This window comes from Peromyscus californicus, unplaced genomic scaffold (assembly GCF_007827085.1).
Source record: "Peromyscus californicus insignis strain IS unplaced genomic scaffold, ASM782708v3 Scaffold_16__1_contigs__length_79575227, whole genome shotgun sequence".
Lineage (NCBI taxonomy): Eukaryota > Metazoa > Chordata > Mammalia > Rodentia > Cricetidae > Peromyscus > Peromyscus californicus.
The window spans coordinates 77,007,697-77,031,593 of record NW_026294458.1 but is presented as its reverse complement, the minus strand read 5'-3'; the positions used below and the strand labels follow the sequence as shown (position 1 = coordinate 77,031,593).

The window sequence follows — 23,897 nt, the reverse complement described above, 5'->3', positions numbered from 1 at the left end:
GGACATAGTACAGTCCCTGGTGCAGTCAAATGACTGCGTAGGAAGCCGTGGGAGCCCAGACTAATCCCTGAGATGGTAACTTAAGGCTGCCTGCTTCTCTGAGAGTCACCCTGGGTGTGGGTCTCAGTCCCAGGGAGACTTTTCCACTTCACTTTGAGCTCTGAGTTGAAGCTTAACTTTTGGTGCCAATGATAATAAGTTTTTTTTTTTTTAAATTAAATATAACTCAGGCATTGAAACACATACAGAGACTTAGAAATCCAGTATTTACAGAGGTGGTGTTTCTGGGCCACATTCAAAGGACCCTTGGCAGGTATGCATAGATAACACTTACCAGCAAAGGGACCCTAACTGCCACATAAACTGGGAAGGCAGGGCACATTATTGCCTCTTGTCTGGCTGTCATAAAGTGACTTCTTCCGGGATGGATGTGTGCAGTCCTTTCATCTGCTCCTTGACTAAATGATGAAAGTGGCCCCTAAGTTTTCATAGGGTGTGTTTACATAGCTTCTTTTTGAAAAACCAATGCCAACATATACCGCCAACCGTCTGTGTATTTACATACTCTGGGGTGGAGTTGGAATACTTGGTGGTAAACAAGGAAACTCACTGTGCTGCTGGCGTGTTTTTTTTTTTTTTTCAACCTCTAATGAAGTTTTCCATTAGCCAAGAATTTTATCGGTTGATTCACTCTTGTTGTTACCTCAATCAGAAAGGAAACTTTGTCAGGCAAAAACCTCTCTTTATTGCAAACAGAAAAGTTAAGACATAGGGCTGTTAATCCTGGGGCTATTCTAGAAGGTTTACAAGGAAACCAAACAAGCGTGACAGAGGTCCTAGGAATGTCAGCTCCAAGTCATGCTGCTTCTGGGACAAGGGTGGACTGATTAGATATCGCCAATAATATTTCATTACAGTGAAAAGGGCCTTCTCTTACTCCATTCTCTCCAAAGCGTTGATCGTTTGCAGTCTTACAGCCCCCTTTACCACAGCCTGGCTTGTTTCATGTTCATCATAGTTTTGTAACAACTATACGAAGATTCTGTCATTTAAAAACAGTTCCATGGCATGTAAAACAAAGGAGTTGCTAGTGCTTGGAAAGTTCTCAAGGAAGAAATAATGTGTAGTTAGAAATCAAAGATCAAGGGGGCTGGAGAGAGAGATGGCTCAGTAGTTAAGAGCACTGGCTGCTCTTTAGAGGATTCAGGTTCAATTCCCAGGAACCACATGGCAGCTCACAAACTGCCTGTAACTCCATCTCCAGGGGACTTCTTTTGTTTTTAAGGGCACCTGTACACACACACACACACACACACACACACACACACAGAGAGAGAGAGAGAGAGAGAGAGAGAGAGAGAGAGAGAGAGAGAGAGAGAGAGAGAGAAAACACATGTTTGACTTTCACTACCCATACTCTGTCAATCAATGAATACTACTTGAACACACATACAGTATCTGAGTTCTTGAATTAGGTTTTGCATAGAAGTAAAGACACAAAAGCCACCAAATGCTTCAGGAATCCTACAAATCAAATTATTTCTCTGTAACAAAGAATAGGAGCTGAACTCTATTCTGAGCTTAACTAGAACTCTGGGATAGAGTGCATGGCATTCGACCGTGGAACTCAGCACTGATGCTCAGGTTGAAGATGCCTCTTTTCAAGGCAATATGGCTTTTGTTTATTCCAGAAGCCAAGACTGACCTGGAGATTTTAGTTGGAATGAAGTCCACGTCTGGCTCTGTTCTTCAGGCTCAAGCTGGAGAAACATAAATGCGGGATTAGATAGATCTCACCAGATTTGGGGTTAAGTAAATGAAATCAAGACGTAGATACCAGGGTCTCACACAAACACACATTCTGTCTAGGTACTGTCAGGTGCAGCCTCAAGGAAGAAGAGGTGGCCTCACCCACAGAAAAGCTGTTCATTGCCCTTGTGTTCCTGAAGGCTGCCTGCATTTACCTGGACCCTGGAAAGGCAGCTCCCCTCTGGGTCATCCAAGAGAACATTCATGACATTTACCATGTGTCCTTCTCATGCAATGAGCAGCCTGATAACATCCAGAAGAGCTTAGATTGGTACTTTGTTGTCTAGAGCAGGGGTTCTCAACCTTCCTGATGCTGTAACCCTTAATACAGTTCCTCATGTTGTGATCTCCAATCATAAAATCATTTTCATTGTCACTTCATAACTGTAATTTTGCTACTTTATGAATTATAATGTAAATATCTGATACGCAGGATATCTGATATGTGACTCTCAAAGGGGTTGTGACCCACAGGTTAGAATCACTTGTCTAGAAGCTGTCCACTGGAAAACTAGTGCTGGGCCATGTGTCTTACTCCTCAGTCTATCTGGTCTCTGAGGAGCTGGGTAGAAAAAGAGAAGAAGCAGGAACAGTTCCTTCCTCAACTCTAAGTGACTCCAAAATCCTCTGATCCAAATATTCTTTCCACCCACAGCTCTTTGCACCCACTCTCTGCCTCTTCTCTCTCGTGGCTGGATATCACTAGACATAACAGACCTGTGGTGAGGCTCTGTATCCGAGCATCTCCTGATGTGCTTGCAGGAGTGCTTGCTGTACCTGCTTATTATACCCCTCCTCATCACAGCCCCAACCCCCTTTGCCATTCATCCTCTACCCTGGAGACAGAGATCCCCGTGTAGTCCCAGCATCTCCCCCTGACGAAAGAGAGCACTGCCCCAGAGAGCCTGAGTCTCTGTATTAGTCACTTTTTTGTTGCCGTGATAAAACAGACGACCAAAATCCACCACAATCAACTTCAGAGGTTGTTTTTGTTGCTGTTTTTTATTTTTTTTATTTTTATGTTTGCTTGTGGTTCCAACGGGAGAGTCCATAATGGCAAGAAGGGGAGTCAGCGGGTAGTTGAGGGTAATGAGTTGAGAGATCATGTCTCAGCTACACAAAGGAAGCAAAGAGGGAGTGAGCATGGGAAGCAGGCCAGGCTGTGAACCGTCAAAGCCCGCCCATGGTGACATACCTCCTCCAGCAAGGCTTCTAAAGGTTCCATAACCTCCCTCAAACTGCATCAGCCGGGGAACCAAACTTTCAAATACACGAGCCCATGGGAGGCATTGGCTTTCAAACGACCACAGGAACTTCTGACTGAGCCAGTAGTTCATGGAGCTGGCATGTACGCCCACGACTTCTGAGGGGCTGAGAGGGAGCCCAGTGGGCAAAGTGCTTGCCATATAAGCAGGAAGAACTGAGTTCAGATCCTTAGCACCCATGTAAAGCTATAGAACACACCTGTAACCCCCGCTCTGGGGAGATGGGGACAAGAGGATCTCGGGGGAGTACTGGCCAGTTAGTTTAGCCAAACCAGCAAATTCCAGGCCAGTTTCAAGACCTTGTCTTGAAACACAAGGGGGAGTTATTGAGAAAGATACCCAATATTAACCTCTGGCCTCTACACATGCATACCATGTATGCATACCCATGTGCACATGTGCACACCCCCGTGTGTGTGGGAATGTGTGCACACACTCAAAGACTTTTGATTCCATAGTCTCCCTCCCTCCCTCTCTCTCTCCCTTCTTCCTTCCCCCCTCTCCCCTTCCTTTCCTCCCCACCTCTCCTAACAATTCCCTTGTCTGTAGCCATCTTGATAATACAGAAAGTTCTGACCAATACATAGGGTTGGACTTTGAAGATGCCTTAATTATTTTTAGTGGAGAATAAAGTCTAGGGATTTCTTGGTAATGGCAGTGCAATAAACTCTGTGATTAAGGCATGAATCATAGTCGTTTAAAATAAGTTTTGTTACAGAACCAATTGGAACTGCTAAAATTACCTGCGGTGTTCTACAGGAACGGCTAAGAGGTACCAAACAAAGTGGCCAAGTGGGATACATAGGCTGAGACAATAATATAGCCTCCTTTAAGAGGTAAGACCTGTATTCAACATGAGCACACCCAGAGGCCGGAGGGAAAGCAGCCTGCAGAATGGGAAGGCTTTTCTGTGCTGGGGACTGGACAGGTAGACGAAGGCTGTGGGGGCCTCAGGCTGTGGCAATTAGGGAGTTAGGGAGAGCTATCCCCGCTGCCTGGCTGGTGAGATGCATTACTCTGCTCTCTAGCAATCATGGGAATTACTCACTTAATCCTTGGCACATGGTGCTGATAATGTACCAATTAATGACTAATTAGGAAGATTTTTCCAGAACATTAGGTTCTGGGAGGAAGTCTTCTCCGGGAACCATCCTTTCATGTTTCTCTCCTCTTCCTGTGGTTCACAGCTCAGCAGGCTCCTAGGCGGTCTGGGTTTATTTGTGGTGACTGCGGGGCTGTTCCATTCACTTACTTCATAAGGCAAGTCTGAATGAATAAAATGTGAGCCCTCGTCACCAACCAAGAGCAGAGCTCCTATGGCTCACATCCAGTTTTGGAGCTCTGGAATCTGGGTGAAAATCAGGTGAGCTTGGAAGGAAAGGGAGGCTGGTTGGAGGGGAGAGGACAGAGCCTGCCTCGGCCTCTTTTGTCTCCTTTCTGAGGCGGCTATGCATAGACCCCTACTTCCCACAGCACACACCTGGTCATCACAGAAGTGGGTGGAGGATGCTAGAGGAATCCAGGAGCACATGATGGCGGTGAGGATATAAGGATAAGCACAGAAGAGAAGCTGACATGGGTCTCGGAAGGTTAGATAACAGGTGATTACTGGGAAACCAGTGTGGATGGGCAGACAGGTACACCCTCAGTCACGAAGCAACATCACTCATGTGTTCACCCAGTCAGACATACCCAGGGAGCATCTACTAGGTGCCAGGCTCTATTCCAGTCACCAGGACACAGTGGTGCAAAGGAAATCCCTGTTCTTATGGAGTTAGTGGTTTAGGAGCATGGCACTTTGGGGTGGGCCATGGTTTAGTGTGAGGGGACTGTTGAAAATGCCATAGTATCCTTCATCCTTACCCTTGGATGGTAGCACCATCTCTGGGTGGAGTCAGAGATGTCCCAGGCATTTCCCACTGTCCCTAGATGCAGACAAGAATAACATTATCATCTGAGAACCACTGGTTCAATAGACTAGATAATAAGTCAGTAAGTGTGAGTACTAAGCAGAGAACACAGGTCCCAGTGAAGAGTGGTAACAGCTGGCCTCACTAAAGAGCGAATACAGCCCAGAGGAGCCGAGGGAAGAAGTGATGCTGGGGTCCATGTGTGGGGGTCCACAGACCTTAGGAAAGGGATGTGTGGGAGCTCAAGTAAAATACAGAGCCCATTCTGCTGGGAGTAAGATACGGATAGTTTGGGACAAGCTATGGAGGTCGGGTAGGCTACACAGATCCTCAGAGCCATATGCTGGAACCCCAGGATGAGCAAAGGGTCGGGTCACTTATCACCCCCCATGACACCCATCTTCTCACAGGCCTGTAACTTGGCTGGCCAGCATGGCTCAGCGGGGGCTCTGCTTTGGGTCTCATGAACTGAAATCATGGAGCTGACCAGCTGAGCTCCTACCAGGAGGCTTGGAGAAGATGCATTTAAGTTTTTCTGGTCGTTATCAGAGTGCAGTTCCCAGGGTTGTGAACGGAGGCCCCACGATCTTACCATCTGTCTGGTGGCCTCACCCCGAAGCCTCTTGCTGGCTCCGTCCTTGCTCATGGCCTTGGCCTATCAGAGCCAGAATGGGCCTGTGAATGCCTTTCGTTCTTGGACCGTCTTCAACTTCCCTTCTGCCTCTGAGACAGTGCCTTGCTTTTAAGTTTGGAGACCCACCCAGCCAACTCGGGTTGGTTTTTCTTAAAAAGGGATTATCCCACTGTGCTGGCAGAGTCTCTCTTCCATCTGCATTAATGAGGTGCCAGTGACTGAGCTCTGAGAGTGGAAATGTGGATAATAGTGGACATAATGACAGTAAATTTCACTCCTGGCACCTTATGAAAGCTGCATACCATTTTTCAGAAAAAGGTTGTTCAAGGGCAGGAAAGATGCATATAGGTTAAAGGAAACTATGCAAGTTGAAATACAGTTATCAAAGTAAGTGTTACCTAGAAGTCAGAGGTTACTATGCCTATGAATGCTATGGGAATAGCCAATTGCTTTCTGATTGGATTTAAAGTTCTTTCCACAGCATGCATGGTACTGTTCACCTGGCCAAGACCCTAGGGCTGGAGTGGGTGTAGGCCCTAGGGGAGAATCTACTGCCCCTGGGGTCTTAATGGCTGTACGTCTAAATACTTACCTTTATACTCCAGACTAGCGTGGCTCTCACAGGTGAAGCTTCTTTTTGTAGTGGGCAGCAGTTAACGGAGGCAAAGTACAGAAGGTAAGTGGCTACTGAGTGCTTGGCCATGAAAACAGCATATGACATAGGGCGTTCATGGTGCAAAGGGACAGATGGCGTTGGTGTCCAGGCCATAGGACCGGCAGTGTGTCCCTGGGACCACGGCCTGCATGTCCCATGGAGGGAATACCATCAGGTGCTGTTGGAAAGAAAGACATAATTTCCCCCACTTGGGTTCCCAGAACAAGCTGAGAGCCTCCGCCTGTGTCTGAGCAAGCCCATCTCCCTTGCTTTCCCCCTTTTCCTTCTGTCCTCCAGGATGAGGGTTGGGAAGATGGGTTTTCTTTTCAGCACCAGGAACTTTGGTCCACAGTCTGTATTCTCCCCAGAAATGTCCAGCAATGGACAGTTTGGCAGGTGGTCTCAATGCATGTCCCTTCTCAGCCCAGCGCTGGGGTTGAAGGCCTGTGTTCAAGGTGATGGTTAGATCTCTGGGAGGTGAGTAGGTCACCAAGGGGGATCCCTCGGGAATGAAGTTAGATCCATTGTAAGAGAGGCCCCATGACCTCTTGCCCTTCCTCTATGTGAGCTCAAGGTAAGAACCCACATCTACCAGGAAGTGAGTCCCAGAAGATTCAGAATCTCCTGGTGACTCTGCCTCAGACTTCCGGCCTCCAGAATGGAAAGAGATACATTTCTGTTATTTATAAGCCTCTCAGACTAAGGCATTTTGTTACAGCAACCCCAATGGATTGAGTCAACTTTCTTCCTGGTTGCAGATGATATCATTATTCACATTAAATTCATGTGCCCTGGGAGATAAAGGGACTCTCATCATCCCTTCAGAAGATGATGTGGGCAGCTTCTGGTTCCTCCCTTAGAGTTTCACCAAGTGCTATTTGGACCTAATTTTCAAATGGTCCAAAGGGTGAGAACGAACCAGCAAGGGTCACAGGCTGTCCTGAGAGGTGGCACATTCAGCTGCCTGCATACTGGGTGACAGTGAGGAAGAGCACTGTGTCAGAACTGAGTTCATTAAGCAGCTTTAATAACCTGTGGTGTCGCTGAGAGTAATGAAGCTGATGCTGAGCGGGGGGAGTGGGGGTGGTGTGGGGGTGTGAGGCAGGAAGCTTTGAGTCATGTTGCCGGGGCAACAGCATCCAGGGCCAATCAGGGGTTTTCAGGCCTGTGTGTGAATGGAGTTCTTGCTCTAAGTCCTCCGAGGTTTTGAGACATCATCTGCGTGAGTACAACATGTTTTCATGGCTGTGAATTTGAATAGAATGTGCCGGGGAAAGCAGATTGAGAGCGATACCAGCAGAGGGAGAATGAGAGAGAGGAAGAGAGAGGATCAAAAGGAGAATGAGACAAACAGAGACTGAGAGAGATACCAACAGAGAGATGGGGGGGGGGGGAGGGAGAGGGAGAGGGAGAAACAGATATCCACAGAGGGAGAGACAGATACAGAGAGAGGCAGAGATGGAGATTGAGGAAGGGAGAGAAGAACAAAACTGAATAAGACAGACAGACAGATGGCAGACAGGGAGAGCACTTCTTGTGCTGTTGGTGTCTTTTTTTTCTTTTAAAGCTGTTTTCTTTGGCAACTCTGTTTTTAGCTCTGGGCTGATTGTGACTCTCCCTCCGCTCACCTCTGCTCTGAGCCTGTGAAGAGACATTTTGCCAAAATTAAGCAAAGCAAAACCACCCCCCTCCAACTGCAGCTAAGCCAACCTGCCTCAGCTCGTGGTGCCCTCAGCTCACGGTGCCTCAGCTCGTGTTGCTCTCAGCTCGTGGTGCCCTCAGCTCACAGTGCCCTCAGCTCGTGGTGCCCTCAGCTCGTGGTGCCCTCAGCTCGTGGTGCCCTCAGCTTGTGGTGCCCTCAGCTCGTGGTGCCTCAGCTCGTGGTGCCTCAGCTCGTGGTGCCCAGCCCAAGGCTTGCTCTCCCTTCACAGGGCTGCTGTGTGCTGTCACACAGGTTGTTCTCTGTGTCCGCAATGCAGAGGAGCCTTCGGGGGGCGGGGGGGGCGCATGCTCCTTACGTCAGGTCTTGAACCTTGACGAACACCTACCTGTGTCCACCTCTGTGTGGACAGCAGCTGGGCTGACACAGTCCCTTCTCTTCCTTCTGTATTTCCTGCGTTACAACAAGGACATGAGTGTGCATCTGAAGTTACACTATCACGAGTGAATGTGTCTCTCGGCCACAGTCGCTTTCCACCCACCTCCTTACTCTTGAAGTAGAAAGACCAAAGCCTTTCAAATGAACAGAAACACGGGGTCATTCTGAGGTAGCTTTAGGATTAACATAGACTCAGAGTGTATCCCCAACCTCCCTTTTGGGGGTGGTGTGATAGTGAAGTGACAATCTCAGTTCTGCTACCCCTGAGCTGGTGTCTCGGCTAAGAGACTTCAGCAGCATGTTTCCCTCGGAGTCTCTACTTCACTCATCTGTGCAATGGGATAAGTTGGAAATAGCCCCCACTTCATAATGAGGGTGGCTGTGAGGGCTTGGATGTGCTATGTGAAGTGTGTGTATAAATGTGTGTATAAATGTGAAGCCTGATAACCCAGGGCAGTTGGCTTGTGTGTGTGTGTCTGCCCACTTGTTCCAGGGTTCCCTGTAAAAGCAGAGCCCTTGACTACATGGAGCAGCTTTCAGACTGAGTCTGGCCATGCCTTGGTCCTACAGAGTCCTATCCAGATCCATGAGGAACCTGGATTTGTTAACTCACTGCTTCCCACACTGGTGTGAACTCTGTCCCTGGGAAGAAACACTTGCCCACTTGCCCTCTCCTTGAGTGGGGGTGTCCTGTCTCCTCCTCCTGGCCATGCCAGCTACCTTTTAAGTAGGGTAGACGCAGACCTGATACTTCAAGGAACCACCCTCTGGTGCCACACATGCCTTAGGAACTTATACTCAGAGGGTCAGCCTGTCATGGCTCCCCAGAAGGCCAGAGAAGCCTGAAGTAAGAGCCTGCCGTGATGACCATAAATCTGTGAAACTTAAATCAGATTCTGTCTGGAGAGAGGTCAAGGTCAGCTGACAACGTTGGGATGGAAGTTCTTTCTAAGCCTCTAGAAACAGTGGGCTGAATACAAATGGATGTCACCTGGGTCATCCTTACAGCCATGCCATGGATGGAGCCGGTACATCTCAGAGGCTGAATCTGCTCTGGGGAAAGTTATGGGGAAGTCTTAACCACTGTGGATCCTGGCAGAGTGGCGGAAGCAATCCAGGAGACACATGCTAAACTTTCCTTCAGATAGAAAACGTGACTAGAGTTTTGCTTTGGGGATACATATATATATGTATTGTAGGGTAAAGGGGTCAGCCAAAGAAACACACCCTGACCCCGAAACCAGAGCCAAAGAAACACAGTCTGTCCCTGAAACCAAAGTCAAAGAAACACACCCTGACCCTGAAACCAGAGCCAAAGAAACACACCTTGGCCCTGAAACCAAAGCCAAAGAAACACACTTTGGCCCTGAAACCAGAGCCAGTGAAAGAAACACACTTTGGCCCTAAAACTGGAGCCGAAGAAACACTCTGTCCCTGACCAACTCAATACAAAAACCAACCAATCCCTGAGCAGGAAAACCAACCAATCCCTGAACGTGAAACCAGCCAATCTCTGAGCACAAAATCTAGCCAATCTCTGAGCTTGTCCAAGCTCAGGGATTGAAATCTGACTAATTCCCATCCTGGAAATCTTCACCCTGGAAAAACTCTGCCCCTAAAAAGCCCTATATAAGCTCTGTGCCTGTTCAGTTTGCTCCTGCCTTTTCCCACCCTGGCAGAGGCAGCCACCCTCCTGGATTCTTCCCTCCTAATAACTCTCTTGAATGAGGTTTGGGCAAGACCTTCTTTCGCAGGAATGGGCACAGCAGAGAAGTAACATCTTTCACTAGAACGGAGTGGAGCAGACCAGACTGTAACACTTTCACTGGGGAAATCTCCCTGGTGGAGCAGAGTTGTTACACACTGGGGACCTGAACAGAACTGTAACAGTTTCTCTGGGAAAACCCTCCTCTGCCAGGGCAGAGTTGTTGTATTAGGAAACCTTTCCCTGAGCAGGGCTGCAAGCTGCTGCGCTTACGGTGACTTTATGGTACTCCTTGCCTTCCGACTGCCAGGATCCCTTTCCATTGTAGCTGCAATGCTTTCGTGTTAGTTACTTTTATTGTTGCTGGGACCAAATACCTGACAAGAAGCAATTTAAGGGCTTATTTTGACCCACAGTTTGAGGGTATGCAGTCCCTCACGGCAGGGAAGTCATGTTGCACCCACACTCAGGAAGCAGAGAGTGATGAATGCTGGTGCTCGGCTCACTTTCTCCCCTGTATTCAGGCTGAGACCCCAGTCCCGTCAATAAACCAAATCTAGGAAATCGCTCACAGATGTGCTCAGAGAGGCGTTTCCATGGTGATTCTAAATACGGTAAAGTTGATAATGAAGGTTAACCATGGCAACATCTATATACATATGTGTTGTGTGCTATTCTGTATAAAAATAAAGAACATAGAGGGGAGGAGCTGGGACAGGATACAACTTGCTGGAGTTAGCAAAATCCTAAGAGGGTCTTCGCACTTCGTTTTATTCAGTGTTCTATTGCTGTGAAGAGACACCATGACCATGGTAACTCTTATGAAAGAAAGCATTTAATTGGGGCTGGCTCACAGTTCCAGAGGTTTAGTCCATCATTCTCATGGTGGGGAGCGTGGTGGCATACAGGCAGACATGGTAGCTGAGAGTTCTACTTCTGAATCCAAAGGCAGCAGGAAGAGAGAAGGCCTGTTTGAGCCTTTGAAACCTCAAAACCCACCCCCAGTGACCTAAGTCCACCAACAAGGCCTCACCCATCCCAATAAGGCCATGCCTCCTAATCTCTGTCAAGGAGCTCCACCCCCTAATGACCAAACATGCAAATATATGAGCTTATGGGGCCATTCCTATTCAACCACACAACCCTTAAACTTACATCTGAAATCAGGCTGGGGTGGAAACCGAGGAGCAGGCAGGAGAAGAGGAGGGGTTTATTAAGAATAAGAATATTGGGCTACAGAGCTAGCTGTTGGCAAAGTGATTCCTTGGAAAGCACAAAGACCTGAATTCCACCCTAGAACCCACATTGAAACGGGGACATGGTGGCACATGCTTGTATTTCCAGCACTGGGAAGCAGAAGTGGGAAGGTCTGTAGCGTCCATAGGCCAGCCATCCCAGACAGGTTAATTTAAAGTTCAGAAAAACTGGCTAGCAATAAGCCAAGCTAAGGCCAAGCATTTATAATTAAGAATAAGCCTCCATGTGTGACTTATTTGGGAGTTGAGTGACGGGCCCCCCAAAAGAGCAAAAGAGTAATTAACAGGGGGGTCATGAGTGTGCAGGTACACACATATGTGTGTCCACCCATGTCAACCTTGGGTGCTATTCCTTAGGTGCAATCCATCTTGTTTTTTGTTTGTTTATTTGGTTGGTTTTTCTGGTCTTGGACTTTTGAGATAGAGTCTGTCTATGCAGCCCCAGCTGGCCTAGAACTTGCTATGTAAACCAGGCCAGTCTTGAACTCACAGAGACCCACCTGCCCCTGTCTCCTGAGTGTTGGGTTTATAGACATGCACCATCACATCTGGCCCACCTTGTGTTTTGAGAAAGGGTCTCTCACTGGCCTAGAACTCACCAAGTTTGTGACATCACAGGAGAGCCTTTTGTGTCTCCATGCTGTTTCCACCAGAGGCAGTCAGGTCAGTGCAGAACCTCAAGGCCACCTTTGACAGCAACCTGTCAAGTGCTGAAGGAGTCTCCTTGCACCTCTTTGCTTCAAGGGACTTAGAAATCCCACATCTGGTAAACACAGCCACAGAAAGAGTCTGAGAGCTTTGATCTGTCTCAACAAAGGCTCCCCAGGCTTAGCTGGAAACTGGGATCTGCTTGTTTTTGTTTTGCACATTTCTGCTAAGATCTTAGGTCTGGGGAGCACTGAAGTTTTCTGGAAGGTTCTGTCTGTGGGGTGGCTGCTCTTGATGCAAGTCTGTCAAGAGGACTCTGGAGCTGGTGGCCTACTCTAGGGGCTCTTGGGAAATGGCACCTGCCAAGGAAATTGAGGGCAATGATTTGTGTATGGTCTAGTTTTCTATGCTTGACTTTTGTGTGCATGCTCGCATGAGTGAGTGTGTATGTGTGTGCATGCATGTGTTTCTATATGTGTATGTATCTAGGTGTGTGTTCCTGTGGGTGTACATGTGTGCACATGTATGGGGAAGTCAAGTGACCTTCCTCAGAAGCTTTCCATATTGTGTTTTTGAGACAGGGTCTCTCATTGAGATCCAGGGCTTGTTGATTAGAGTAGACTAGCTGGCTAGCAAGTCCCTCCTTTCACATAACTCTAGTTTGTGTATCAAGTTGATGTAAGACCAGCCAGCACATTGTCCTGGCCTTGTAGGAAACCCTTCCATAGCATCTCGCTTCTGTGCCTGCTCGTGTCTCAATTTTTCTCTTTTTGAAAGGATAGCTGTCATCGGATTAGGGTCCATGTGACCTCATCCTAAGTGTTTACAGGTATGAGGAGTTATAACCTCAATACGTCAGGGGGACATGCTTCAGCACCCGGCACTCAATGCTCAGAAAGCCGTGCCATGTGTGATGAAGCATGCAGGTGGGGGTGGGCTGTGCCCACTAGGAGGTTCCTCTGAATGTGTCTGTTCCTCCGGGCAGGAGACATCACTCTGGAGTAACCAACTTGGACCACTGGAAACTCTGGTCAGTCTTGACTGTACTCAGCTGGATTTGGCATCACCTAGGAGAAACGCCTCTGGGCATGTCTGTGAAGATACATCCAGGGAGGTTTACTTGAGGAGGGAAGACATCCTGAATGCTGGTGTCACCATCCCATCACCTGGCGTTCTGAACTGTATAAAAAGGAGAAAGTGAGCTGAGCACTAGCAACCTGCTTCCCGGCTACAGATGCAGTGTGACCCGCTGCCTCAGGCTCTCGCCCTGATGGACGGTGCCTGTGGGGCACGAGCCAGAGTAAACCCTCCCTTCCTGAACTTGGTTTTGTTACCTCAACAATGAAAGTAAAAACACAACAGGAAAGGTGAAGAAGTGTCTTACTTCACGGCTCCACTTTCAGAACCAGCTATTGACTAATTAGCTTCGCTGAACCGAAGAAAAAGAATCTGCTTTGATTTCTTTGCCTGGGGGCAATTTAATAAAGTGGGGGGTGAGTGGAGGCAGTGAGGAGGGTGGTCCGTAAATAACTGCTCTCACCATCTCCCACATCTGGACAGAATGTCCTGGGAGGAAGTTGTATACACAGTTAATGATGTGTTTTGTTAGTATTCAAGTTCGCTGTGACTATTTGGTGGCAATTTCTTTAAAAGCATGCTTTTAGAGCAGAAAGAATCTTCTGGGTGGGAGGGGAAATGAGTTAACGTAAAATCTACTCTGAGTGTGCACAGTCACCACACTCTCCGAGGTGGCTGCTGCAGGCACAGGATAGCGACCTCCGCGCAGAGAGAGTTTGATAAAAACGTCAGCAGGACGGCGGGGGCTGGCCCATGGCATGTTCTCTGGGGTTTCCCAAGCCCGGCGGCAGCTTGCACACTGCTTGCTTGTTGCCTTGTGGCCAGCTTAGGGTAACATCTCTTACGGGTAACCCCACCCACACCATATGTCTTTAGCCCTTTAATCCAAGGTTTTCCTCAGCAATAAACACCCCCTTCAGGAAGCATCCAGGGCATGCTTTGCAGTTGAGGTTCAATGGAGGACCCATACACAAGCTGAGCTGAGACCCAAGTTTACTGTTCTGTCTACTAATGATGCTGTTGCCCTCTAGGCTGACTGGGAAGGGCTCTGGAACTGGAATTCTGCTGCAAGGCACAGGGCCCTGATTAATGCTCCTGCCCTTCACTGCTTGAAATCCCTGGAGCCTGGGGTATAGATATGCCAAATGTATGAATGTGCTGCATTTTACACCAAAAGAGTCTTGTCACTTTAAATTAAGGACCAGGGATGGCAAGTCTCCTGATGATATAGTCTGTTTCTAGAATGTTCGCCATGCACTTGTGTGTTGAAGGCTTGGTTTCCAGCGTGTGGTGCTATTGGGAGGTGGTGAATCTTTTCGGGATGGGGCTTGGTGTGAGGTTTTAATTCACTGAGTTGATATGACCTTGAAGGAGACTGTGGGACTCCAGGAACTTCCCTTTTATGTTGCTGTACAACCTTCAAGAGGTAAACCATTTTCTCCAATGTGTGCTCTGCAACCCTTAAGCAGTGAGCCAACTGAACACAAACCTTCCAAGCTGTGAGCTAAAACAAATGCTTCATCTTTAAGTTCACTGTCTCGGGGTTTTGCTATACTAACAGCTGACGAACGTATCTATATGGTCTTGGAATGCCCAGAATGGATGGCAGAATTTCCTACCCCAAATCATGCTACTTTAGCATCAGGATTATTGTAACTGAGAAAAAACTGATACAATGAAGCTTTTTGTCTGCCCTCCACTGACTTGTCTACTGGCAGGGCATGGATTTGTGAATGTGTTTCCACCTCTTCTGTGAGGAGGGCTAGAAATTCATCAGGAGATGATGATAGACACATATCAGCCTGTGACATCAGAGGAGTCTGACCACAGCTCTTACCACCCTGCTCTACCATGACATTTTCCATGTATCTATCTCCTGTGGCTTGCCACTTCTGGGGACTCACAGGTCCCTCCTTTGTCTGGCTGCTGCTTTATAGGATGGACTGTCGTTCAGTGACGATGTTGTTGTCTTATGTATTAGTAACTTTTATGTTGCTGTGATAAAACGTTATGACCAAAGGTAATTTAACAAAGAGTTGATTTTGGATTATGGTTCCGGAGGGGTAAGGACTCTGTTATGTCAAGATGGAGGGATGGTCGAGCGGCAGGAGCAGACCACTGAGAGATCACATCTTTAACCACAAAGCTGAAAAAGAGAGAGGAGGGGGGAGAGGAAGGAAGAGAGAGAGAGAGAGACGGACAGACAGAGAGACAGAGAGAGACAGAGACAGAGACACACAGAGAGAACTGGAAGTGGTATGAGGCTATAAACTCTGAAAGCCCTCAGTGAACACTTCCTTCAGCAAGGCTGTACCTCCCAAACCTCCCCAAACAGTGTCACCAGTGGGGGACTAAGTGTTCAAATGCTCAAGACTATCTGTGGGGACATTTACCATTTGAACTACCACACCTAGGTTCTTTTTTTCATGTTGCTGTGATAAAACACCCTGACAAAACATAACTTAGGGGAGAGAGGGTTTGTTCCAGGTTACAGATCATTACTGTGGGAAAATCAAGGTGGGAAGAACTTCAAGTGGCTGGTTATAATACATCCACAGTCAAAAGCAGAGTGCAATGAATTAATGCATGCATGCTTATCTATTCACAGCTCCCTCTCTGTGTTTACGTAGTCCTGGACACACACCCAGGGAATGGTGCTGCCCATGGTGGGCAGGTCTTTCCACCTGCATTAAGACAATCCACAGAATTCCTAACAGAAGTGCCCATAAGTCAAGCCCATAAGTCAAGGCAATCCACAGAATTCCTAACAGAAGTGCCCATAAGTCAAGCTGAGCTAGCCAATCCTTCATTGTGACTCTGTTCTCAGATGATTCAGGTTGCATCAAGTTGACAATTAAAGTAAACCCTCACAGCTACTCAGTCCAAATTCTGGCCTTTGAGCTACTTGTCACAGAGTGCCTCCATGTGTAACCACGATGCAGATATCAGTACCTTGCTGTTGGGTTTTCTCTTGTCAATCTGCCTTTTTCGAGTCTAACTCACAGAGTCACAGTTGAGAACAGAGAAAGATCTTCCTTTTCTACATTCCCCAAATTGGGTTTTTAGAAATGCTGCTCAGCCTCTGGTCAGTTACTGCAGAAACCACAAGAAAACTGACCTAGGGATGTGGAAGCTGAGTAGTGCCCCATGGACCCATCCCATGACCCCCTGGGAGAGCATAAGGAGGGATTAATTATCAGCAAGGCAGAGCCACCAGTGTTCCAGTGGGGCCTGGCGATAGGCTTGTGACTTGGCAGAAGCCACAGGCCGGGAAGGGAGAGAGGACAAGGGCTGCCTGTGACTGGAGCTAGGGGCAGAGTTCCCACCATGTTGGAGGAACAGCGAGGCAGTGGGCCATTCCCCTGCACTTCCTGCCTCCTGCTTTCTGATTGGTAGGATGTTCCTTCCATCAGACGCCCAACCCTGCGATGCCCAATGTGGGAGAGCTGCTATGTTTCCCAGCTCCGTGCTGCGGTTCAGAAGGAAGGGAACGTGAGGAGATGTGAAGTGTTTAGGAAAGCATGCCTGACCCTTGCGGTGACTGTGTAGTACAGGCTTAGTCCCCAGCCCACTGTGTCCCTGGAGGTGGCAGAACTGTTTGTGGTAGGAGGAGGCCAGGCTACGAGGGCTGTGCCCCTAAGGGGGTCTTGGAACGCCAGCCCCTTCCTCTTCCGTTCACACGCCAGGGGTGAGGTGCCTGGCTTTGCTCTGCCACACTTTGCCACCAGGATGTGCTACCTTGTGCTGGGTCATGGGCTGACACGTCTGGGATATGAGCCAAAATAATCAATCCTCTTCATTCTGGAAGTTGACATATCACAGGGCATCTGCTACAGAAATGGGAAGCTGCTTACCACAAAGACTCCCTAGGAAAAACAAACCATCTATGGTCTGTTGTATTTCCCACTGAAGAGAAACGCTAGAACTGTAACGCGTAACTTTGCTGGAGAGGTGACTAAAATGTGCTCGACCCTCAAGGACTACCTTCTCTCCTCAGGGACTGTATCATCCCATAGAGAATGTGCGGGGAGAGCCGGGAGATGAAAAGTGCCAGCAGTACAAACAGGAGGACCCCAGTTCAATTCCTAGCACCTCCATCAAAGTTAGGTGTGACAGAGCATGTCTGTGATTCCAGTGCAGGGGAGGTGAAGGCAGGAGGGGGCTGAGGGCTTGCTCACAAGACAGTCTAACTGAAGTGTGGAAAGCTTCAGGTTCAGTGAGAGGACCTGAGGAAGGCATCTAACACTGACCTCAGACTTACACACACACACACACACACACACACACACACACACACATACACACACACACACAGGCACATACAGGTGAGGAGAGAGACATCTTGCGAGACCTACCATAGACCCTAAAGCACTGCTTTGTAGACCATGGCTCTGCCTTGGCTCATGCCTGGTTTGGTGGGATCTCTTCTGTTTGCCCCCTAACATGATTGTCTTGAGGACAAGTTTTTAACCTCAAATGTGTACAAGTTTGGCTTTTGAAAGAAAATATTTCTTCTAGAATGGATGATGATACTTATCCCCAGCCAGACCTTTATCTTGCTCCAACAGTGATGAGGAAATTCCTTTATTTCCTCTTGGATTTCCTACCATCCCATGTGTGTTTCTCTCAATCTCAAAATCCCCCCTTCCCCTACATCCAATTGCGCTGAAGTAGGAGGAAGAAGGTTTTCTAGTGTGATTTCTGCAGCTGTGATGAACACAGTATAAAATGCAGTATAGCAGAGGAAGAGTTTATTTGGCTCACAATTCCAGGTTACAGTCCATCGTAGCAGGGAACTCAGAGACAGGAACACCATGTCCACTATGAAGAGCAGAGGGAGAATTAATGCATGCTTAGTGCTCAGCTAACTTTCTCTGCTCTTATACAGTGCAGGATCCAAACCCATAGAATGGTGCCAACCACCGTGGGCTGAATCGTTCCACACCAATTAAAGCAATCAATACAACACCCAACAGACATGACCATAGATCAACCAAAACAAGACAAATCCTCAACAAGACTCTCTTTTCAGGTGATTTTAGACTATGACAAGTTGACAACCAACCATCACAGGGATCTTTGTTAGTCCTTGCCTTGCCAACCTGAGAGACAACAGCGTTAGAAGCCCGGTGTCCTTTAAGGTCTTGGGTTCCTGCAGGAGGAAGAGAGACAAGGAAACCTGAACAAGCTCTGTCACTAAAGGACAGTGCCCTGCTGGTCTTAGAGTAGTGATTCACCTTGGAGCTTCTCAAGTGTTCTGGGTGCCGAACTTCCTGAGAGATACTGACTGACTGTTGGGTTGGGCTCAGGAAACCATCCCTATGAGAAGGATGGACATCATGGGGGTAGTCAACATGGGTGAGAGAGCCTTGGGAGTTTCCCTTCAGTCATACTTACATGGTCAACCTTCTGTGCCTATTTGGTTCCCGATCTCTTCTTGGGATGACACCCATCACACTGGATCAGGACACTCATTTATGACCTCATTTTGCCTTGGTCACCTTACTAAAGGCCTTATCTCCAAACACAGCCATGCTCTGAGGTAGTAGAGGTAAGTCCTTTAATATATGAAGTCACACAACAATTAGGTAATGGCTTCAGCATCACGTCTAAGGGTTTTGAATTCACCTTTATCCACTAAGACTTCTTTCCAGTCCCTTCCCCTTTTTTCCTGGAATAAAATATTTCCATTACCCTTTTTTTAAAGACCAAGATCTTTCTTTTCCATCTCTTACTGTTTTGGGTGGGACCATGCTCCACTGAGGCTGTGGTGTGCACATATGATGCCAACAGCTTCCCTGTCCTGCCAGATGCCAGTGGCACTTCTGCTTGGTGATAATCAAGGAGGCCCTTTGAAGTTGCCAGTGTCCACCGGGGCGAAGATTATTCCTCATTGGGAGTGCTATAATGAAATACAGTAGCCCTCCCATGGAGCGGGGATGTGTCTAAGACACCTGGAAGTGGAGGCATGAATCCAAGGCTAGCACTGATGTCAGGTCAGTTGAACTAATAACTGAACTGGTTACTAAGTGACTAATAGATGGACAGCAAATGCAGTGTGGGCACACCAGATAAAGGGGTGGTTTGTACCCACGGTGAGAATTTAGCAGGATGGCACAAGTCTCTGCACCCTACTCAGGAAACCACACCATTTAAAACTCATGAAGTGTTTCTAGGATATTCTGTGTAAGATTTTCAGGCGACAGCTGAAAATATTCCAAGCAACTGAAGTATTCTAAAGCCAAACTGCAGATAAGGAAGAACTATGGTCCCAGAGAAACAGAGAAAAGTGGAGTGAAAAAGGACAGGCTGGTGTCTGGACACTGCTTCATTATTGATGACTTTGTGGTCCTGCCAATGATGTATGACAAGGTCCCATGATGTATAAGGTGGATGGATGGATGGATGGATGGATGGATGGATGGATGGATGCCACACCTGGGGTGAGCACCAGCCTCACAGATGGGATTTCCCAACATTTCATGGGTGGTTCTCACCTTCAAACTGTCTAAGTTATTCAGGGTCCACCTTTAGAGCCCAGATGAAAACATACAGTATCTCAGGGGCACAGGAATGCCATCTTCACACCCCCACCACAGTGCTGGGCTTGAGGAGCCCTGTATGGCCCTGCAGACCACGGCTTCTTGAGCTACCTGCTTCATGGCCCTTGGACTTGACCTTTTAGGAGCAGCCTCTAGCAGCAGCAGAGTTAGGAGGGGGAGAAGGAGGGATAGTAAAGTCTGAGCTGGTGGCTTATGTCTCTTCGAAGTCAGGGGTATTCCCAAAGGCTGGGGACTTGTTGGCGCCAGGGGCCCTCTATAGCAGAGCAAGGGCCACCCACATGGGCACCACGTGGGCCAGCTGGTTTTCCCCCAGGGTGCTCCAGGGCTGGATTCACATCCCTATTTTTATGCAGAACTCCAATGTTGCTTGCCTTCCATGACCACAAGATGTAAACTTCACTGGGAAGGGCGCTCCTGGGTTTTCCCTTAGGATCTTTGGTAAAACCCTGTCTTTTCCATGCCAGTGTACGGGACAAAGAGGTGGGGTACAAGCTCAGCAGAGCCAAGGGGAAGTTAGTCATCCCAAGTGAGAGCTATCCACCCAGAAACTTATGGGACGTGGAGGCTGGCGGGTGAACATGGTGGCCACCTCTTGACTGTGGCAGGAATCCAGCTGCCCCTTTGAATTGCTTTGGAATGTGGTATTTTTCTAAGTGCTCAGTGAAGAGGTCTTCCTGATGCACCCTCCTGCAGACCGGTGATGATGGGCTTATCCATTTTCTGGCTTTTTTTGTTCCCAGGGAGTGAGCACTTAGAAGTGCAATGAAGAAGAGTAAAGCCAGCAGGTCTGAGCTGACACCCTCTAAATGTCCTCCAGTGGAGACAGGATAGCTTGCTCATGAGTAAAATGCAGACAACATTCAGTTTGTGAAGTTTACCTGTTAGTTTGGTCTGTGTTTGATGAGTCAGTGTTCCATGGCCCCTACTTTACCAAAATCCATCTGGTGAATTGTAAAGAGAAATACTTGATGTTCTGGACACATTGTGTTTAAAAGGTTCTGAGAGATGTCACAGGGTATTTTTGGAACACAGTGGCTGCTTTCCCTGCTCTATATGGCCTTTCACACGCCATTCTGAAACATGTAATGTACCCTACATGGGAAGCATAAAAACACATATAGAATGAGTGTGTAGCCCAGCTTCATTCACATCAGAAGACCTCAGAGATCTTCATTCTGGTTAATTCGTTTCTTATTGAAGTCTCCAACAAGAGAGCACTCCTGTCAGGTTTAGTATGGTCATTGTTCTTCAACAGATACTCATAAAAGTCTTATTGTGAGCAACATTTCTATGTAGGAGTTATCGCACAAATAAAACCTTTTTTTAGAAACCAGGGCTTCCCACACAGTTAACCATGAAAGGGTTTAGACTAGGTCTGGCTTTTATGGCCCAGCTGAGGGCCATGGTGCTTTGAAAACCCTGACAGTGAGAGGCTTACCACACCAGAACAAAGGGGGCGGGGTGTGAACTTGGATAACGGTAGGTCACAAACACTTCACAAGAGTCTCAGAGAGATCAGCCTCCTACAGTTGAAATCTGCCCCACCCCCAGGGAGGACAATGGCACCTGTCCCCTGCTGGCTGTCCATTGCGTGCCCATCAGAAAGTCACTTTACCCCTTTGGTCCTAGACTAGTCTGTGATGAAGTGGGGCAGGCCTGGCCAATGGTTGGCTTTGAAGAGTGAGTCACTTGGTCATCGGGGGTGGGGGGGTGGGGGGGGTGCAGGGGATGGCATTGCTAAGATGAAAAAGAAGCAGAAAGAAGCCTCAGGCCACCAATATTTCTCAATGACTGTTTTCAGGAAAAACAATGTTTGTTGTGGTAAAATCTGCATATTGTAAAATTCCCATTGCAACCATTTTTTTAGGGGTTCATTCCAAAGACATCAAGCACGTTCCATTGAGGCACCACCATTTCTAACACACAGCTCCAGAACTTCCATCACCCCACACTCAGTCTGCTCATCTAAGAGGCCCCTGCCCCAGCCTTGACACCCCCATTCCACTCCGTCTCTGCCAATCAGATGACAGAGGTGGTACCCTCAGCTTCTGCCACTTCGTGGCTGGCTTATTTCTAACTTTCTCAAGGTTTGTCTGTACATGTGCCAAGGATCAGAATTTTATTTCTCTTTAAGGTTGAAGAATATTCCACATTTGCTTATTCACTCATCACTCATTGGACATTTGGGTGAAAACCAAACTTCTTATATTCTAGCTCACACACAGATGAGATGTTTTCTAAAGAACATAGTGAGCGACTTTACTGAATAATTCTTTTCAATCTCTTTAATCCTGTGTTAAAAATAGACAGTGAAATATAAAGTAAGCGGTAGATAGCGTGTATTTAAATAATACTAAATATGTAAACAGGGGTATCATTCTTCCCCCGCTCCCCTGTAGGGTTATTTTTCTTCTATTTTGTTCTAGAAGAATATGTAGGGTACAAAGTCTACATTTCAAAAATAGGATTTCTGCAGCTAATCATCTTAACGGGGACCATAAATGCCAGCCCAGCCTCTGTGAGTCATTTTTTGGATTCTAAAAGGAATGCATTTCAGACAGGAGTTTTTTTCATCTTTGAGGTTTGTTTTAAGAAGTGCCAGAAGTAAAAGCAAAATAATAAAATGCCAGGAGCTCCATTCAGCAACAGAGGCAGCCCTGAAGCCAGTGGGCTTGGTGGACCCTTGGCTGGAGGGACCTCTACTCCAGTTGGCAGGGCTCCTCTTTGCTCTCTGGGGTTGTCTAGATCCTGGGAACTCTCCTTTTGATTTAAGAAACAACTAAGGTGGCCTGGAGAGATGGCTTAGTAGCTAATAGCTTTGGCTGTTCTTCCAGAGGACCTGGCCTGGATTCCCAGCACCCACCTGACAGCTCACAGCCATCTGTAACTCCAGGCGCAGGGACGCCCTCTTCTGCCCTCCCTAGGCACTGCACACAGGCGCTGCACAGACATATATAGAGAAACAAAACAACTGAACATATAGAAAGAAAAGTTAAGATCACTAAGTGAGGAAGGTGTGATGTAGTGGAGAAAAGGAGGGGTGTGAGAGGGTTCACGAGCTTTTGAAAAGCCAGGGCTGTCTTTGGAAGCCAATATCCTTGAGTGGCACCATGCCTATCTGGGCTTTTCCCTCGTAGGCATCAGACAAAGCATTGAGCAGACATCAGTGGACGTCTGCTAGTGGTTGTGGCCACGGTGCTTATTCTCAGGAGAGCTATTGCTAACTGTGAGTTTCTTCCGCTCGGAGGCCCTGTCTCTGCGGTATCCAGCCCTCCTGGCCTGCTGCATCCTTGGAATCTTCTTCCCACCTGGAGCCCTGGATGCCATCAAAATTCTTCCCTTGTGGGCAAAGCCATCACATCATCATGTCCTTGGCTTGCCTTTTCTCATCCCCTACGCTGGAGGGATAAGGTTTCCTGGCCATGAGTGATTAAAGCCAGGTCTATACCATCACAAACAGCCCTAAGCTAAGGAGGATCCACCAGGGTCCCTAGCAACTGCACGCAGAGCAAGTTCACCCTGGTGACCCCACAGAGGGTGCAGGGGTGATGCTGATGACATGAAGTCTTTTTCTCTGGTGACATCAAGAAAGGGAGGCAGTGGGTTGGCCAATGGCAAATAGGTAAATCTACTCAGGGATTTCATGTCACAAGAACCTCCAGAAGATGGGTAAAGGGTTGACTCTTTCCAAACACTCATAACCACCCAACCCTCTGATCAAGAAGGAACTCCTTGGAGCTGTGTTCTCCGAACACACTTAACCCCCAGTTTACACACCTGCTAAACCTAGCAATTAAATGGCACCAAACATGTGACAGGTCCTCTCTAGAGTTTGCTGTGCATCAGGGAGCATTTGTCCAGTGCACCTTGACCAAACTCCAGTGGGAAGCTTTTGAACATGTCCCTTTTTCTGTCCACCTGCAGGGCTCCTCATCCCCCAACATACATTCCGAACACTCTGTAAGGCCTTGGTCTTGGTGTTTTGGTAGAGGGAAAAGAGGCATGGTCTCAGGAAGGGAGAAATGCGTGAGATTTTCTGTGTCAAGGTTTGAGAATAACTGGTGTATTCAAAATGGGGAGAAGGCAAGAAGAAGTTGTCTTGGAGAATGTGGAGGACAACAGGGAGCTCAGGAACTAAGGTGTGAGATGTGTAAGGAGGGATGGGGATGGAAGCGGGAGGGCAGCTTTGCTGGGCTCAGTGGTTTGCCGGAGGCTTCTCAGCTCTTGTGTTTGGAACCATCTGTATGGCTGACTTCTTGGGCCCCGCGAATCTCCGC

The 23,897-nt window shown here is 47.8% G+C and overlaps 1 long non-coding RNA gene across 1 annotated transcript; it reads left to right on the top strand.

The window, feature by feature from the left end:
* The first annotated feature begins 7,416 nt into the window (after nucleotides 1-7,416).
* Nucleotides 7,417-15,081, top strand: LOC128111623 (uncharacterized). The gene is made up of 2 exons (XR_008218679.1): nucleotides 7,417-7,495; nucleotides 12,966-15,081. It is a non-coding gene; the product is annotated as an uncharacterized LOC128111623 (long non-coding RNA).
* Nucleotides 15,082-23,897: the final 8,816 nt, after the last annotated feature.